This window comes from Prionailurus bengalensis, chromosome C2 (genome assembly GCF_016509475.1).
Source record: "Prionailurus bengalensis isolate Pbe53 chromosome C2, Fcat_Pben_1.1_paternal_pri, whole genome shotgun sequence".
Classification (NCBI taxonomy): Eukaryota; Metazoa; Chordata; class Mammalia; order Carnivora; family Felidae; genus Prionailurus; species Prionailurus bengalensis.
The window spans coordinates 81051111-81071173 of record NC_057350.1 but is presented as its reverse complement, the minus strand read 5'-3'; the positions used below and the strand labels follow the sequence as shown (position 1 = coordinate 81071173).

General features: G+C 40.9%; 1 long non-coding RNA gene across 1 annotated transcript; it reads right to left on the bottom strand.

Moving 5' to 3' along the window:
• Positions 1-2718: 2718 nt before the first annotated feature.
• Positions 2719-19412, bottom strand: LOC122491625. The gene is made up of 3 exons (XR_006299398.1): positions 19324-19412; positions 6289-12722; positions 2719-5803 (listed from the first exon to the last, which is right to left on the bottom strand). It is a non-coding gene; the product is annotated as an uncharacterized LOC122491625 (long non-coding RNA).
• Positions 19413-20063: the final 651 nt, after the last annotated feature.

The following is a 20063-nucleotide window of genomic DNA, read 5'->3' as shown; positions in this document are numbered from 1 at the left end:
CGGCTACTGGGGAGAGCCAGGATGTCACGATATCTGGCTCCTGGTCCTTTGCTTTTTGTCTCTGGCTTTATTCTGGCAGGATTCTCCCCAGAAACAGAACCACTCCCATAAGCCGAGAGTCTATGATTTCAAAACTGAGACAGAAAGGTTAGTATTATGGGAGCAAAGCTTTGTTCAATCAGCCAGGCTCAGGATACAGAAACCAATACATGATTTTATAGATGGATCTCTGTGGGGAAATAGGTTCTACTTACATAAATGGGTTAGAAAAAAGCTTAGGGTGAAGAGCAGCCACCATGGGGTGAAAACGCCCGAGGCTATGTAGCAAGATAGTGTAATGGAATCACGAGTGTCTTGTTATATCACCTGTAGGAAATTACTTTCCATTTGGCACCAATGTACCTTGATCACAAACTCCACCTGCCCCCTAGACCCTTTGCTTCTTACACAACTACTGTCTGATTGTTTTCCCCACCTTCACGCATGTAAGATCTTATTTTCTTCACATTCACCACGTGAGTAATATCTTGTGAGCTCAATAAATGCGGAGATGAAACCCCTGTTCGGGGCTCTTGTCTCCTCCCAGACCTTAGCCTCTCTCATATTCAGTTCTGCATCCGCTCTCTTGCTGGACGAGGGAGAACTCCAGACTCCTAGTCTGTGACAGATCTCCTTTCCTCCACCACAGCTTTCCCCACAAGTTCTACCACCCCGAACAACCACCCTTCTAATGTACAGCCAGGTATTTCCTCCACTGTGCCGCCACTAAGTTTTCTTTCTCCACTTCATCTTAGCTCTGTATAGCATTGCTCTAATTCCTGCAGATGCAGGATGTTTTGAAAAATTATGTCCTAAAAGATACCTGTGTCCTAGGCCTTCTTTATACTCCCAATTCTTTCTCAGCCTACAAGAACACCCACTCATGCTTATGACATTCACCTCAGATTTCTGTGCTTAGGGCAGCTACACATTTACAAGTTAGAGCCTGCCATTCCATCCTGAGAATAAGGAATTCCCTACTAATATGAGATGAAGAGATGGGCTGACCTATAGATGGACACTTTGGTACAAAAGAAAAATGTACCTTTCCTCTGGGCAGTTGTAGCTTTGCACAAGGGGATGGGTTGACAAGGGGAGTTCTGGCAGAGTTTTAGCCCCCATTTTCTCCCTTGGCCAGGCATCTTTGTGCAACACTCAAATTGGTTATACAGATAGCCCTGGGTCTGGGAGCCATGAAGAACATTACCTTAAGATTCTTGTTAGTGGCTGAGGGTGCCTGGGTGGCTCTGTCAGTGTCCAACTCTTGATTTCAGCTAAGGTCATGATCTCACGGTTCATGGGTTTGAGCCTCATGTTGGGCTCTGTGCTGACAGTGTGGAGGCCTGCTTGGGATTCTCTCTCTTTCCCTCTCTCTCTCTGCCCCTCCTCCACCCATGCTCTCTCTCTCTCTCTCTCTCTTTCTCAGATAAACTCTTTAAAAAGTTTTAAAAAGATTATTAGCGGCTGACAAGAAGATGTGATCATTTCATCGTGTGTAATCACATTTGCAGGATTTAATATTTGCTTCCAATCCAGTAAGTCCCAATGAGAGTAGGGAATCTATTTTTAAAACTCACTCCATATGTTAGTGCCTATTACAGTACCTGGCATGTAGTAAGCACTCAGTATTTGTTCAGTTCTTTTTTCTTTTAAAGTTTTATTTGAGAGAGACAGACAGATGGAGGGAGGGAAGGAGAGAATCCCAAGCAGGCTCCACACTGTCAGCGCAGAGCCCAATATAGGGCTTGATCTCACAAACTGAGATCATGACCTGAGCCAAGATCAAAAGTTGGATGCTTAACTGACTGAGTCACCCAGGCGCCCCTGTGCAGTCCTCTTCGTAGCTGTGGCTTCAATACTTTGGGAAGAGCAAAGAGTTTACCTCATAACTCAGACCTGACCACGGTCCAAAAGTTTCTCTGTGGCAAACATGGGACCCCTTATAGAGAAGAGTGAAGAAGATGGGCAGTCATGTCAAAATCAGAATGCTGAGTATAATAGCCATGGTTACAAATTCTGGGCCAGAGTCCACAACTGCTTCTGGAAACCATCTCCTTTAAATAGGGTAGCTATGGAAATGACTGGACCTTTCCTTATCATTGTTCTTTCCAATCCCTCTCTTCTCTCTTCCTCCACTCTTTTTCCTGTACCAAGAGTCAGTGTGAAAACCAACCTGATTCAGGTATTTTTTTTTTTTAGCTCAAAACTTTTCACTGGTTTAACTGTGTAGGGAAAAAAACAAAATCCTGCCATAACTTACAAAGCCCTGTGTGATTTGGCCTCTCCTTACCTCTGCAAGCTCACCTCTCTGTTCTCTCTCCCTTCTCTTCTCTAGCCAATGCCCTCTCACTCCCTTCATGCCGGAGCAGCTCAGGGCCTTCATGCATGCTGTCTCCTCTGCGCAAAATACGTGTTCCCCTTACCTTAACTGTCACATACTTGCTCCTTCCCTTCCTTCAGTTCTCGGCTTAAATGGATTTCTGAATGCATGATGTAACGAGGGTCTCCCCACCTGCGCAGTAACTCAGCCTCCTAGCAGCCCATTCTGTCATAGTCCGTATCTCATTCTGTCCCATTCTATACATCTGTATGAGGTGATTAGCATCTATCCCAACATGATGGACTGGTTCCATGAAGGTCTGTTTGGCTCACTGGTATATTCTCAGCATTAGTCAGGGGTTTGGCATATAACTCAAATTCTAGCGTTTATTGAATACACGAAAGCATACTTTTTAAGCATCAGAGAGACACGTGAGCATGGGATGGGACAAGGCAACATGTGGAAGTAAAGGCAGACATGAGAGGGCATCTCTGGCATTGCAGCCAGGGCTCGTGGCCACTCAGGTCCTACAAGCAGCTCAGGAGCAGTTCATGAGCCTGGAGCAGTCTGGGTCATCGGTGATGGTATCTCAGCAGCAAAAGTGAGCGTCCACTGGTTCCTGCTGTTCCTGAATGCTCTTCATTTCTCAGCAACACTTTTTGTTTCTCTTGTTAAATGTCCATCAAGAGGAAGTCTTTTCATTTTTAAAAATCGTTCTTATGAAAAGTTAATAACAGTTCATTACAGAAAAATTAAATAGGACACTAAAAGTTTCTATTAGCCCATTTATCTAGGAAAATAACAGTAACGGCTTGATAATATATATGTGCATACAGAAGTGATCTTTCTGTAAACTGAGGGAGTTGTAGATTTTATTTTGTGGCCACAATGAAGTAATCCATAACTTTTGTGTAACTCCGTAAGCTGTTGCAAAACCCTTTATGTTTTTAGGTCTGAACCTGTTTCGGTGTTTCACTATTACAAATAATACAAAGCTGGAATGACTGGCTGAAAATAAATAGGGATCTAAAAAGAGAGTAATTCATCTCCACAAAACTTAAAATATGGATCTAACATTTAAAATTGGTAATGTGTTACAAAACCATTTCATGGTACATTTATAGTACTACTATTCTAAAATATCTGTGGTACTAATTTTTAAAGTCTAATTGTCAAAATTAACGAACTTATTGTCAACCGAATTGTTTTCGAATTGTATACCTGTACTCCACTGGAGGATCTTAGACCTTCCATTGATAAGAAATGTCAAGTTTTGAACTTACAGCAAAGAGGTACACACGGCTATTTTTTTAAAGAATTTAGGTGTAAAAAAATGTCTAAGTCGCAGATGGTAAGAGTAAATTATGGCAGCACAGTCCTCCTGCAAACAGTGTTAGAGATATAAGAGCAGTACAGATCTGTTGTACACAAAGGGATTTGTTTTCTTTACAACCTAAGGCAGCAGGGATGGTGGCAGTGTGCAAAAATTATGCAGTTTTGAGTTCACACACAGTGCCTATGTGTCCTGTTAACCCAGTCTTTTCAGATGTGACCCCAGCTTTTCACTTGGCTTTTCTCACATGGTTGTATTGTTGCAAGATGCCTGTTCCATGTCTAGCATCTCCCCTAAGATACAGACAGGAAGAAGGGGCAGAAATTAGAGCAAAAGTGTGTGTGCTCTGAAGTTACCCCTTTTTAAGGAGCTTTACTAGAAACTTCTCTTAACACATTTAGTTACCCCTCATTGACAAGACTGTGTCACACTGTGTCATCCTTACTGGTAGTGGAGGACAGACAATGTAGTTTTTTTTTTTTTTTCTGTTCATAAGAAGAATGACTAGAGTGGTAGGTAACTAGCAGTCTCTATGCATAATTTTGGAAAAGATGGCTTAGGAAGACTTCTGGGAATTTCAGCTCCCCAAATAACCAAAAGAAAATGGGTGGGGGGATATAAAAAAGAGAAAAAAAGAGGTTCTCCGTGGAAAGACCGGTTGGTCTGGCTATTAAAAGACAGGCCAAAAGAGGCCCAAATTGATGGGCAACCTTTACTGTCATGGTAAGGAAATACCAAGAGAAATAATAAGATTGTTAACCATACTGTCTGCCCTTCAACCCTGTGTTCAAAATTCAGACAGTTCCAAGACAACTGCCCCTAGAGGGAAGCCAGTGACCCCAAATTAGGCCACCTCCTCCACTGGGAACATTTGGGAACAGAGGCTTTATGTGCAAGTAACAGACGCGCGGCTATGGAAGGTGGGGTCTAGTGTGGGGTGTGGTTGAGACGCAAATGTTTCAGGAACAGCAAGTCACAAGTACCCTTGCAGGAGTCTACAGGCTAACAGAGAGAACAGGCCTGAAAACACTGAATAGGTAATACAAATAGGGAAGAGACAATACTATCTCTGCCCCATCCTCTCCTTTTCTCCCCACACAGAAAAGAACCTTTAGCTGCCTATCACAGTTCATCCTAGTTTGACTAAATGATGTTTAGCTACCTATAGAAAGCATCTAGCTGACCCCATTCTGCTCTTTGTATTTGACTTCACCATTCCTTCTATAACAAAGTCTACGAGTGGTTATTTGGCTCCAACCACTACAGAAACAAGCTTGGAAAGTTGCAGGGGAAAAACTGGCCTGGGCTGCTGCCAAACCAATGAGTCTGCCATCTCCTCCCTTGAGAACACTGGTTGTCCTGGCCATGTTCTTAAAGTCATCCTCACTGAAGAGTCTTCTTAAAGAAAACTTTATTTTAGTAAGACAAAGAAGCTCAGTATGACAAAGATGTGTATGGTACTATTCCAGGTATTAGTTCCCAGTGAGGAAGGTGAGTAGAGTGCTCTCTTCGGGGGACTCTTTGGCTTGGAGCTCTGACCAGTCATTGCCCCAAAGTTCAATGCCTATGACATATTGCTGTAGCTGGAGCTAACTCTGCATGGAAACTTTCTGAAAGAAACACAAAGAGGATTCTGCTACCTGCACTGAAGACAGTGAAGATTAATTATGGAAGGGCTAGCTATAATACCAATTTAAATAAGGTTACAGCCAGCAAGCAAATAGTCCTCATTCTAGTGTGTGTGTGTGTGTGTGTGTGTGTGTGTGTGTGTGTGTGTACATTTAAAAAAAAACACTGATTATATGAGTTTTACCTTGAATGATCACAGTCATTGCCCTAGACATCTCAGGTGATTCAGAGCACCTGTAGTAATTGAATTTCCTCAAGAAGATACTAAATCACTTGTTTGGCTATATACCAAGTTATCTAATTAGCCTAGAGGCTGCAGATACAGAATAATACATAGCCCAACTGCTGGAGATACATACTTTATTCTATAACAATTGAGGGATGGTAAATCATGGTACTGAATAAAAAACCAGGCAAAGTCCAGAAGCTGGATAGCCTACACAAAGGCTACGTTTAAAAGGGATGATAAATGGAAGGCTCTCCTGCAGTTAAGAGAGAAAATATATGTGGGGATAGGGCATATTAGACTTACCAAATCTCTATCAGCTGGAACAGGGCTGATTGTACCTAGTCATTTAACTGGACCCATGAGAGGGAAGATCTATTCCCCAACCCCTGACATTCCCGGCTCCTGCCATCCTAAGGCATAGTCCCAACCCTATATAAATATGCTTTCTCTGAGTCTGAGATAAAGGGACTAGGCACCAGCATTTGTAACATCAAGGATGCTCATAAAAGTCCTATATTATAACATCCATATTAAGTACCAAAAATTGGGACTCTGGGTTTTGTCAATAACTGTAGGTCTACTCCCAATTCTCCCACTTACTGGATATGAGGACCCCATGTATACCCATGACTGCCTGAGGAATATAGAGGGAGATGCTATTTGGAACTAAGTAGACCAGCACTGGGAGCCACTAAATGGTTCCCCCCAATCCCTGCTGGGCTCAGGAACAGAACTTACTATATAATTTCCAAAGTTCAGATTGATAGGGCTACTTCAGAGATCAGTGATAGAGCTATAGATGACCAGCTATGCAACAGTAATGCTGAAGAAATGGTAACCATAAGATATATGGTGGTCTATATCCACATGTCCTTAAGATTATATTTTAGCTGGGGAGGGAGAAGGGGCATGTATTATTAAACAGGGAAAATGCCTACATCCCAGACCACTGCCCAAACACTTGGGATTCAATAAAATACGTCCATAAGTAAATGGTTAAACTGAGCGGACTTCCATGTGGTCCTAGTTCTCCATACCATTTAGTAAAGTAGGGAATTTATAATAAGGAAGTTTATTATTTGTGAAAGCAATATTTCTATTTTAAGGGACGAGTTATGTGAAAATAATGAATGATGGCATCATGTTGGTCTGTAGATCAATGTGCTGGTCCACACAAAAGTCATGAGCTAAGGGGTGGATTGTGGCGGGTCATGACTTTTTTTTAAGTATTGTAACTTAAGAAATCCCCTGGTTGGAAAGCCCCGTGTTATATACAAAGCACCCTTTCCCCAACCATTATTTGTACCTCTGAACTATAAAGTTCCTGCATCCTATGGTATAGTTTGAAAGTCTGTACTCAAAACATGAACTTTAGGTTCAGCAACAAGGTAGCTAGAACATCATCTTCTATGAACTGATAAAGAAAAACACAGATTCAGGAGACTCAGTGTCCCTCTGACCTGGTGGGACACCCATCCTGCACTCGTGCCATAAGCCCATAGATTTTGGGCACATCTTAGGGAAGGAAAAGAAAGGCACTGGGGAGCAGCATGTGCTCTACTGCCTTAAGGCATTCTCTGCTCTAACTAGTTGCGTTATAGCCTTTATCTGAGATGAGCTAATGCTTGCTACCATGAAGATTAAAATCTGGCATTTATCCTGACCCACAACTTACAGGGGTCATGGGCTCCACTGCAAGCAAGCCTTACCACCTTCAGGGGATCCTGACGCTCATCAAATGACCGTCAAGTATCTTTAAAGGACTCTACAAATAGCTCTCAGAGTTTGTTGATTCCTACCTCAAGCCTAGCCTACACAGATTGCTACACATCCTAATTGTCAACCCCAGTGAGAGTGTTCAAAATAAAGTATCTCACCAAATTCCCAACAATCTCTTGACATCTGGAAAGCCTGCCAGTTTCCTTCCCAAATTAGTGTATTTCCATCTCCAATCCCCTTCAAAATATATCTAAAGATAACTATAAAAGATTCAGCTCTACCCAGAAAGAATGTATTCTGATTCATCAGCAATGGGTTGAGATGGGGTACTTTCTCCATGAGAATCTTGCCTATCTTAAGGGATCAACATGACATTGGAGTCAATCAGGGGGGAAAAAGATGATATAACCTACTTTTTGTGGGGGAGAGAGAGGTGGTTAAAATTCATCAAGTGCTTAGAACTTGCCGATAAAAATTTGGGGCATTCCACATGCTATCCCAGACAGAAACTGTCATAGGGATAAATGTGTAAGCCATCTATGTTTCCTAAATTTGGTGTGTCCAGACTGGTTAAAGCTAAGGGTAAAATTAAACCTCCTAGAAAGTGCCATAAACTGCAAAATGGAGCCTGCACTAGGCACATCTCTGCATTTTGGAAGGCTCTGCATTTGTGGGAAGCATTCCTCGGAACCCACCAGAAATATCAGAGCCTTTAGGAGTGGTTAAAAGTTGTAAATATGCAAGTTTTCATATTGAAAGTTTTGTACCCAAACCATCTTGTGTGTCCCATGTCTGGGTGAAGTTGTCAGCTAAAGATAAAAGTTTTTTTTAAGGATATAAGTACCCATAGATTCTTAATGTTTTGAAAAACCACAGTATTTTGAAAAAATACTGTGTATTAATAATGTATTTTCCAGATTTACCTTCTGGTAAAGGTTTGGTTCAGGTTGTTCACATCAGTCCTACAGCTGAATACAACTAAAAAGGCTGGATAAAATATATTTAAATAATCTTTTCAAAGGCATCAAAGAGATTATAAAATAGCAAGGAATCATCAGGCTGAAAGTAAAGAGAAGTCAAGGATCTAGAGAAGGGCTGAAGCCACTTTTGTCCTGATAGCACTAGCTAATCCCAGAAAACTAGAACCTCCCATTTTATGGCCTTTCAGGGTAAAGAAGAGGACTAACTCTAGATCCATACAAGTTGGGGGACCTGACAGGAGGCCTTCCCCTACAACCTGGGTTCCAGGATCTCAGAATGAAGGGACCAAGAATTGGAATAATCTAAAGAGAATTAAAACATGGTAAATATCCCTTGCATTGTCCAGGATATATCAAACTCTGAACAGGCGATCCCAGATTGATGGCGCCCCCAGGTGCCTGGCAGAAGCAAATGCAAATACTCTTTGGGGTAAAGTACCTTCTTTATAGGCCTCACAGTTAGTTATTCCTGCAAAATAACACGTCAAGTGCAATGACTAGCACAGAGTCAAAGATACCCAGCACATAAGAAAATTAGAATCAGGGAATAAAACCACCATAAAGAGATCATCAAAAACTGTCGGTGTAGGCCCCAGCATCTCTGTTTTAATGGGCCATCCAAGTCATTCTGATACATGCTAAAGCTTGAGAATTACTGCTTTATACTTTAATTCACATAAATATGCATCCTACACACAAAAATGTGTACATGTGTTAGGTCTAGGGGAGGGCCCAAGAATTTGCATTTCTAACAAGTTCCCAGATGATGCTTATGCCAGACCATGCTTTGAGGAACATGGGTATAAAAAAAAGGAATTACTCTGCAGGTCACAATAGTGGTTACCTGTGGGGATAAGGGCCATAACTTGGAACCAACATGTTGAAGGCTGGCAGTCTTTTCTTTCTTGACCTCAGTGGTGGTTACACAGTGCCATCATTAAATTATATGCTTATATTTTAATGCATAATGAGATCAGTGGTCCCTTTTCCATTCCCTTTTCCATTCGGTCATATAAGTCAAATACTACTGCACTGGTCCTGCCCACCATCATCCACCACCCTCATTTATAACCAACTACCAAAGTAGAAAGTGTAAAAGGTTGTGAAGTTCCAAGACATAATTTCCTTTGCGTTAGTTCCTAATGTAATTAGCTCACAAAATAGCTGTAAAACTCAAGACAAGAAAAGTTTAGTCTAAGTTTCTAAAAACCCTGTTAAAAAGTTGCTTAAAACCCAGAGATAGGATACTGTTTATAGTCTTAACTCTTTGTCCCCAGCGTAAAAATACCTGCAAAAATAAGCAACAGCTATCTTAAAATTTTGCCAAGAAAACATTCCCAATGTAAAAAGGTACTTTATTTTTTTCTCCCAAGTTAAAAGAAAGGAGGGGAAATCCTAACTTTTACCAGTCTGAACTTTCTACTCCAAAGAGACAAAGCTGCTTGCTTCTCTCCCAACTGCAAAATGAAAATAAAATACCTAGTACTGGCTGCAGTAACAGTAAAATCCTACACTCTTCATTAATCCTTACCTATGGGGAAAAGCAATATTCATCAACTGGCCATAAATCTGTGAACACTTTAAGAGAAAATTTAGAAAGTCTCTTTGTGGGAAGGGGAACAACAAAAAAAGGCTGAAAAGCACCATATTAAATTGATCAGTGCAGATTGTACTTTTAAGTTCCCACTCATAAACCCTCAAACAGCGTTAGTGAAATCTGGGATGGGGACACAAGTTTCTTATATTTATACAAAACACTTTTTCTGGAGGCCACATTCTTCCGTAAACATCAACAAAGAGTTAATATTTGCCATGTCTGCTTCTAAACCAACATATCCTATGACACAAACGCTGGCTATTACTCTGTGAGTAAACCATTGTAACAATTACCACTGGTTCTGACTCTGGCAGCTAGTCAGTAGCTGCCTATGCCTTGTGATGTCCCAGACAGATATCTGAACAACCAAATGGTTTCCACAGCCAGGTCTGGGCGTAATAATTTATCTTTGGCAAAAACATATGCGGTTGGGTTTTGTTATGCCCATAAGCACCATGAGTGTGGTCACAAACACCTTCAACACCCAGACATACCTTCCCATATATGTGGTAGGAACTGACTGCAGTGCTTTGCTTAGCTCCCACTATACCTTTGACCATTGCAGACCTGAATTCTTATGCCCCTCACAGCTTCTTCTTTCTTTACAACATCACAATATGACTGTGTAAGATGCCTAATCATTATTTGTATCAACTATAGGCAATGTAGCAAGACGGTGTTGGTCGCTTAGCAAGGATCATTCCTGGATCCTGAAGGTTAGATCCAGACGACCTGGCTTGTGAAAGGCAGTTTTTGTCTAGAATTTCAGACTAATGTAATTGGGGATATAAGAGCCTTATAAAGCTCCTCCATCCTGGGCAGGCAGAACCTGAGTATCACCAGCCTAAACACCTGTCTTAGGAGGAGTTGGAGAGACCGGAGAAGCCACATTCATCAAACACTCCAGTCCAATGCCCTCTGTGTCCATTAGGTACAAGGTTATTCTTCACCAAGCTTCAAGCCAAGTCTTTTGTGAGATCATTTCAATTTAGAAAGTAATACTTAAAAAAAAAAAAAAGGCATAGCCATAGTTTCGGAGTAGAGCTGATCCTAGCAGAGGAATGCTCCCTTTCCTACTCATTGTTGACAATGCCTTAAATACTGAACTGGCCCTTCAAAAGTACATCCTCATTCAATTCTTTTGAGTAGAAAACTCCAGATTATCATAATGTAGCTGAGCTGGTTATATTAAATTCTTTCACTTATCTTGAGTATAAGTATTATGGTAATGCAAATATAGCATCCATTTATTATGGGCTACAAGCTATACTAGATTACCAGCACTCCGGACATTTTAGACCATGGTCAAAATTAACGTTAAGAAAACATCTACAGAGCTTCTGCATTATTATACCTTTCAGCACAATCTGAGTACTCTCTCTCCTTGCTCACAGTTTGTTGTAGCCTTTGTGAGAATATCAGATTCATATGCAGATGAGCACCACTTATGAGCTGTATGAAGTCATGCAGCTCATCCAGTAGGTGCAGAGAGGACTTCAGTGATTACTCTCAGGTTAGGTTAAAGATTTCACCCCATCTACAGTTATATACAATACTCTCTTATAACCACTTGACTTGAAAAACCAATCACAAGCCCACAAAGCGTCCCACTCTTTCAAGAAAGCCAGAATCCCTGCCAACAACACACTCAACCCAAGTTGTGGGTACACCTATTGATTGTCCTGCTCCCCTATGAGTCCTCTGGATTACAAGGATTGGTCTGGAGGATTGTGGAATCTTCCAGTCATTTGTAAATCTCACTGTGCTTCATGTGAGTTAATAATGTTCATGTTGTCACCTTTAAACCAAAGTTCTTTTACATACCATTCATTGGTTTTATTCTCAATTGGTTAATAATAAATGGAACTGATAAAACTTTTCAGCCTCTATTTCTTCTATGTGGCAAGTAGTATCTAAGTAATTTTCCATTTTGAAACTGAAAGTATTCAAGTATTTCATGTAGAGAAGTGGAGGTCTTCCTGCAAGTTGGTTTTGCAGCATTTCTGCCATTACCGGGTTATCTGTATTACATGAAGTTTACATGAAATATATGAGCATACTCATCAGTGTAATTCACACTTTCTGTTTACTTGCAGTGAGTACAAAACATAACTTGATCATTTTTTGAATCTTATTCCTTAGCATGTCTTTGTCTAGCTTTCTGTACATCTCTATTTGGTATACAACCTAAAATCAGTGTTATTTGAAAGTCTTTTTCTTTTCCCCACAGATACACAGCTCCCACTACTATATACCCTCCTGAAAGTTGAAATCTTTATCTCTTCTTTGTCTTTGATCATTTTCAGTGGTTAAAAGAACTCTGGAAACAGACCACATGGGCTTAAGTCATCATTTGTTCATTGTGATCTTGAACACATTACCAAACCTCTTTGTTCCTCTTTTCCTAATACGTAATATGTGGATAATAATACCTAAAGTCATAGGATTGTTATGAAGTTTCTACATGTGATGACACAATATGTTTATAGATGTAAACCTCTATGACAACGCTTGACACATGATAAACACTGTACATCGCAGCTATTATCATATCTACAGCCATATAAACCCCACAGCTGTTGAGGTTACACATGCTCCTAGTCTTACGATTTCTGTGCTGTGTTTATTATGTCTTATGGTTTCTGTGCTGTTTTTATTATACTAATCAAACTATTGACATATTAAGATATCCTATATACAGCCTACAAGTTTATCTAGTGGCCATAAATATTTCTCTTGGATACTCAGAGGAGTAACTGAGCAAATGACAGAGCCTTCACCATCACACAAAATATAGAGCATGGCTTTGAGGTTCCCTACCATAATCATTAGTGCTGGCTGTAGGGGTCACACACACTCCTGGGCTCCCATGATATCTGAAATAAAAACCACAAGACGAGATGTACCACCAATGGCAACATAAATCAGGTATGTTCCCAGACAGTTGATAGCAAGATTATACACACATGTATACATATACATACACATTTACCCAGAGGTGGTTAACATTCTTGATAAAAGCCTATTCAGCCTTCTTCCTGCTCCTCCACAAAAGGGCATAAAGATTTTTTTTTTATAGTGTCACTAAAATATCTATGGGAGATACTCACCTGCTGGAAGTAAAGTTCAAATCTGGTGCTAGCTGAATGTTGAGTAGAGTTATAAAGAAAAATAGTATGTGTGAATCTACCTCTTCAGCTAGAGTTTATTTAGGTTATCAGATAATTTGTTGTCAACAGACAAAATAATGACAGAGACTAAACTAATTTTGTTTATTCTCTATTTTAGGGAAGATTTCACAAAAACCCTTCTGCCTTAGTAAGAAACAGATGTTTACCCATATGGCTTTTTACTATCTCAAGAACCATTTTTGTTCAGATTCAACATGCATAAGCATTTCACTAATTCGTCTTCTACCTAGGATGTAGAAATCTAGAAAGAAGGGAGCGCTTGGGTGGCTTAGTCAGTTAAGCATCCAACTCTTGAATTTGGCTCAGGTCATGATCTTAGGGTCATGGGATTGATGGGATCCATGCTGGGTGTGGAGCCTGCTTAAGATTCTCTCGCTCTCTCTCTCTGCCCTTCCCACTGCTCTCATGCATAGGCATGCACATTCTGTCTAAAATAAATCCAGAAAGAACATCATTCTTACCTAAACACCTAGAAAAACTATAGAAAAGCTTTTCTTGAACCTGTTGGGAAGCTGAAGTTAGGGTGACCAACTGGACTTTTCCTGGTTTTAGTACTGTAAGTCCTATTCTTGGAAAACTCTCAGTACCACACAAATTGGGATGATGTGACACCCTAGCAAGTGTTGCAGACCAAGCAAGTAGCCTGAGAGCCAAGAAAAGACTGGCCTCACCAAAGAGAGATAGGATGTGAGCACTGAAGAAGAGATATCAACTACTATACAGGGTGGTAAGAATTCAGCTAAAATTGTTAACACATTGCTAAAGGCCAAGTGAGGACAAGCAATAATGTTTAGAAACCCCTCAGACAAAAAGGAGCTTGTTTGCATTTCCACTTAAAGCCTCTTGTCACTGGATGCTGATGAGAAAAACTGGGGACAAGGCAGGAGACCATATACAGCCTCCCTTGGAGGTGAAGGCCTTGCTGGAGCAGAGTAAGCTCCCACTATGGGAAGGACAAAAGTCCTGCCATACCCTTCCTATGAATGATAGCTGCAAGCCGCTGGGAAAGGGGAAGCAAACTGTTGTCTCTGGGCTCAGGTAGAGGACCCTTGATATTGGGTAAGGGCAAGAGTAAGAGAAGACAAAGAGCTTCTATACCTGGATAAGGAGGGATAGGAAATGGTCTTGGGCTCAAGATCTCATGCCAATACAATTACAGGAATCAGGAGACTCTTAAGACTCATCAAAGATGTAGGGGTGCCTGGGTGGCTCAGTTGGTTGTGCGTCCGACTTGGGCTCAGGTCATGATCTCGCAGTTTGTGGGTTCAAACCCTGCGTCGGACTCTGTGCTGACAACTCGGAGCCTGGAGCCTGCTTCAGATTCTGTGTCTCCCTCTCTCTCTGCCCCTCCCCCGCTTGTGCTCTGTCTTTCTCTGTCTCTCAAAAATGAATAAATGTACAAAAAAAAAAAAAGACTCATCAAAGATGCAAAGTAGAATTCTGTCTGCCATGGGGAGACTGAGGAGTTGAGGAAGCCCCACCTGCAAGGCCTAAACATATAAGACTTGCCTAAGAGAGGCTGGACCAGGATGATTGGTCCTCTGGCTCCCACTACCAAGCTATCAAGCAGCAGGTTACAAGAAGGCAGAAAGGCAAAAGCATGGAGGCAGGCCTTTTTTTTTTTTTTTTTTTTTTTTGCAGGTTAAAAGGAAGGCTAGAAGCTGAGAGTGGAAAAGGAATGTTGAGAAACTCCCTTTAGCCTTCCATCCCACATCTTAAGTATAAGGTAACACTAGAGGAAATTGAAACCAATGGTGCACTGAAGGTACAACAAGAAAACCCAAACCCAGGTCAACCACTGACTGATTCAACACCCCACATGACTGATTGAGCAGAAGAAGAAACATACTTACTTGAGTCATCACTATCTTAATTTCTACTGTTCTATACAAGATGCCTACCATTGGATAGAAAATTATGAGACACATAAGGAAAACAACCCATTGTCAAGAGAGAAGAGTCAACAGAATAAGGCTCAGAGATAACCTAAGTGTTGGAACTATGAGAGGGATTTGACATAACTTAAATATATTAATCATATATATTGAAGAGTCTAGTGGATAAAGTAGATAACAGGAATGATCATACAGAAAATTTCAGTAGAGATAAAAACTATGTATGTCAAATGGTAATGCTAATAGAAAACACAGTAACAGAGATGAAAAATACCTTCAAAAGCCCATCAGTACACTTGATACAACATGAACTTGGAAAGCATGAACTTGAAGCTGTGTAATAGAAATTACCCAAACTAAAATACAAAGAGAAAAAAGTGTGAAGAAAACACAAAAGAGTGTTCAAGTGTTGTAGGGTAATACCAAACAGTCTAATAAAAGTATATTTGGAATTCCAGGAGAGAGAGAGAGCAGAAGAAACATTTGAAGAAAGAATGGCTGAATCTTCCAAAAATAATAAAATATACCAAACCACAGATACAAAAAGCTCACTGAGTCCCAAGTAGGATAAATACCAAAAAATACACACCCCGATACATTTTTTTCAAACTGCTGAAAAGTCAAGAGAAAATCTTGAAGGTAGCCAGAGAAAAAGACACATTACAGAGAAACAAAGAATTACAGCTGGCTTAGAAACTATGCAACTCAGAATATAGTGGAGTTAATACCTGTAAAACATTAATGAAAAATACTGTTAGTCCAGAATACTGTGCCCAGGGAAAATATCTTTCAGATACGATGGAAAAATAGACTTTAAAAGGCAGACAGAACAACAAAACAAACAAACAAAAAAACAACAAGAAAATTTATTATCAATAGACCTGCACTAAAATAAAGGTCAAAACAACCTTCTCCAGGGGCACCTGGATGGCTCAGTCTGTTAAGCCTCCAACTCTTGATTTTGGCTCAGGTCATGATCTCATAGTTCATGGGTTTAAGCCTCTCATCACAGTGGAGAGCCTGCTTGGGATTCTCTCTCCTCTCTGTCCCTTCCCCACACCCCTCCCCTGCTTCTAAGCTCTCTCAAAATAAACTTAAAAAAAAAAAAAAGAAAGAAAACAAAACAAAAAAAACCTCCAACAGAAAGAATATGATACCAAACAGAACTTGCATCTACACAGATGAAGATCTCCAGAAATAGTTAAAATTAAAGTAAAATATAAAAGATACATTTTATCATATTTTTAATTGTTCCAAAAGATAATTGGTAGCCTAAAGCAGTGGTTCTCAACCTCAGGCAATTTTGCCTCTCAGGAGACATTGGGCAATGCTGAGACTTTTTTTTTTATATAAATTTTTTTTTAATGTTTATTTATTTTTGAGACAGAGAGAGACAGAGCATGAATGGGGGAGAGCCAGAGAGAGAGGGAGACACAGAATCCGAAGCAGGCTCCAGGCTCTGAGCTGTCGGCACAGAGCCCGACGTGGGGCTCAAACTCACAGACCGTGAGATCATGACCTGAGCCGAAGTCGGACGCTTAACCGACTGAGCCACCCAGGCGCCCAAGACATTTTTGATTGTTACAATGGGGGTGGGGGTAGGGACGGGGATGTAGTGCTACTACTGGCATCTAGGGGGTATAGAGGCCAGGAATGTTGCTAGACATCCTACATCCTTAAAAGGTGTCCTCAAAATGTCAACAGTACCAGACTGAGAGATTGTTGTAGCCTGACTGATAAAAAGACATAAAGTACCAGTGCGTGAAATGAAAAAGGGGCCATCACTATAGGTCTTGAACATTAAAAGAATACTACAGTATCACAAACAACCATATGCCCCCAAACTTGGCTGAAATAGACCAATTCTTTATAAGACACAAATGACTAAGACTCACTTAAGTACATCGTCTGAATAGTCCTATGTCTATGAAAGATATTGAATTTGTAGTTAAAACACTTCCACCAGGGAAGCCTACAGGCCAAGATGCCCCTCTGCCAAAAGTGAAGATCAGGACAAGACCAAGCTAGCTCTCGGTGTACATCTATTGGACATATGTCTTGTTAGGTGTCAGGAGAAACACTTGCGCTTCAACCTACTGGAAACTGCAGAAAGTCCAGAATTCCAAGTTATTTCCTCCAAGAAACCAGTCCTCCCCTCTCCCACCAACTCCCACACTAGGACCACTTTTCAGAAAACTAGAGGCTCTAGGAGCACTGGGTCAGGACTAGTATCCAACACACACTGAGTTAGAACTAACCTCTTCACTTACCACATTGCTTTCAAGAGACATTCAAAACACTGGATTAAGATATTGGAGTCCACCCATTGTATTTTCCGTAACTAAAGGAGGATGCCCAAGTGAGAGCCTGCATATGCAGATAATTTTCTGCTCCTTTTTATATTTCAGATCAATGCATGAGGCAATTTCATCACTAAAGCTAATTACTTTTTAAGGTAGCATGGCTGACAAAAAGGAGTCAGGTGCTGCTGTAATCCCATAATTTGTAGCAATATAATAATTTAGAGCAAAGATTGGTGAGGTGAGCTTCCCTTGCTTATTTCTTCCTTCCCTTCTTTGCATACTCTATCATTTATTTTGCAAAACTAGACAAATAGCCAAATCAGTAGAAACAGCTGCCAGCATCTGAATTGGTTCCAGGGGCAAGAACTGACACAAGTTTGAGACTCTCCTGTACAAGTGATGGTAATTCTGCAGTTCTAGACCACACAGGGGTACTTTCTGGAAGAGGAAGGGCAATGTGAGTTTTTTGGGGAGAGGCAGTTTTTCTGAACATTTTAAGTTCCTAAGTTTCATAAAGTTTGCAGTACTCTGAAATCTTTAGAACAGTGCTCTCCAAAAGAAATATGTGAACGTGTAGTTCAAAATTTTCTAGTAGTTATATTAAAGAGTAAAAATAGGTGAATTTTAATATATTTTATTTAACCCAATATATCCAAAATATCATTTCAATATGCCGTCATAATAAAAATAGAAAATTTTATATTAAAAAGTGAGACATTGAAATCTGGTGTGCATTTTACACTTATAGCACATCTTATTTTATTTTTATTTATTTTTTTAAGTTTATTCATTTTGAGAGGGAGAGTGTGAGCAGGGGAGGGGGAGGGGGGAGGGAGGGAGGGAGTGGGGGGAGAGAGAGAGAGAGAGAGAGAGAGAGAGAGAGAGAGAGAATCCTAAGCAAGCTCCATGCTGTCAGTGCAGAGCCCTATGTGGGGCACGAACCCACAAACTGTGAGATCATGACCTGAGCCAAAATCAAGAGTCGGATGCTTAACAAACTGAGCCACCCTGGTGCCCCTATTTTCTTTTCTTTTTAAGATGCCTACTAACATCTATTTTTAAAGTTTTTATTTAAATTCCAGTTAGTTAATATACAGTGTAGTATTAGTTTCGGGTGTACAATCTCATGATTCCACACTCCATACATCACCTAGTACTCATCATAAGTGCACTCCTTACTCTCCTTCATCTGTGTCACCCATCTGCCCACCCACATCCCCTCTGGTGACCATCACCTTGTTCTCTAAGTCTAGAGTTAAGAGTCTGTTTCTTGTTTTGCCTCTCTTTTTCCCCCCTTTGCTCATTTGTTTTGTTTTTTAAATTTCACATGTAAGTGAAATCATGATTTTGTTTTTCTCTGACTTTGGTTTAACATAACACTGTCTAGCTCCATCCATGTTGCTGCAAATGGCAAAATTTCATTCTTTTTTATGGTTAATGTTCCATTATATATATATGCCATATCTTCTTTATCCATTCATCAGTCGATGGACACCTGGGCTGTTTCCATAATTTAGCTACTGTAGATAATGCTGTTGTAAACATCGGGATGCAGGTATCCCTCTGAATTAATATTTTTGTATTCTTTGGGTAAATACTTACTAGTGCAGTTGCTGGATCATAGGGAAATTCTATTTTTAACTTTGTAAGGAACCTCCATACCGTTTTCCAGAGTGGCTGCACCAGTTTGCCTCCCCAGCAGCAGTGAGAGAAGCTTCCTCCTCCCCACATCCTCGCCAACACCTGTTGTTTCTTGTGTGTTGTTGATTTTAGCCATTCTGACAGGTGTGAGGTGATACCTCATTGTAGTTTTGATGTGCATTTCCCTGATGATGAATAAAGCGCATCTTGCTGTAGACGCCTCATTTTGAGTGCACGATAACCACTTGCAGGTTGTGGCTACAGTATTGGACAGCACAGCTGTCCAGCCTCTCAGCTTCCTTCTGGAAGCCTCTTAGTTCTTCCACATGGTGTCAAACAAGGCAGCCTCCTCTCTCTGCCCTCCCTGCCCCCTACACCTGCACCAGCACTTCTGGGGCATCTGTGAAAGTAGTCCCAGAACACCCATTAATAGAGCTGATTTCTCACCTGCCTCTATCCTTAGGCAAGGAGCCAAACATTGTTGCCTTCAAAAGTGTGGCACTTACACATTCTGCATATTCTCCGAAGGCCCTGAAATATAATGAGGGGTGGGGGTGAGCACTGGATCAGAAAGATCTCATGATTCCAACAACTGTGAGTTCAGGCAATAGAATCATCCCCCCCTCTGTCTCTTGATGCTCTTAGTAGCTACTGAGAGGTCTAGAGAAGACTCCCTTGTAACTATTTTTATATAATTGAATTTTATCAAAGAAGGCCTTCAGGAAAAGATGAGAGTTGGGACCAGTAACAGGTTCATAATTTGCTGGGTCCAGTGGAAAAGGGAAAATATGGAGCCCTCTGTTCAAAAATTAAGAATTTTTCATTGTTGAGGGCGGAGCATTAAAACAAGCAGGAGGCCCCCTTTCTGAGCGTGGAGCCCTGCGCCACTGCACAGGTTGGACCTCCGTGAAGCTGGGGCTAGGTGGGGCGTAGGTCTCTGGAAGAAGCAAGGAAGTGGTGAGATTACCTGGACGATCCTTGAGGAATGGAACCTTAAAGGACGCTCCAAAATCAAGTCTACTAGAATTCACTGAGGAAGAGGTTTTGAAGCCAGTGAGAACCATTTGGGAGGAAAGCAGTGAGGGGAAGAAGCAGGTGGGTAAGGCACTTGCCTTTGCTGATGAGACCACGGATTATCCCGGGTATTCATAGGGTCAAGCTTCTGTGGCCCCAAGTTGGGTAACGAC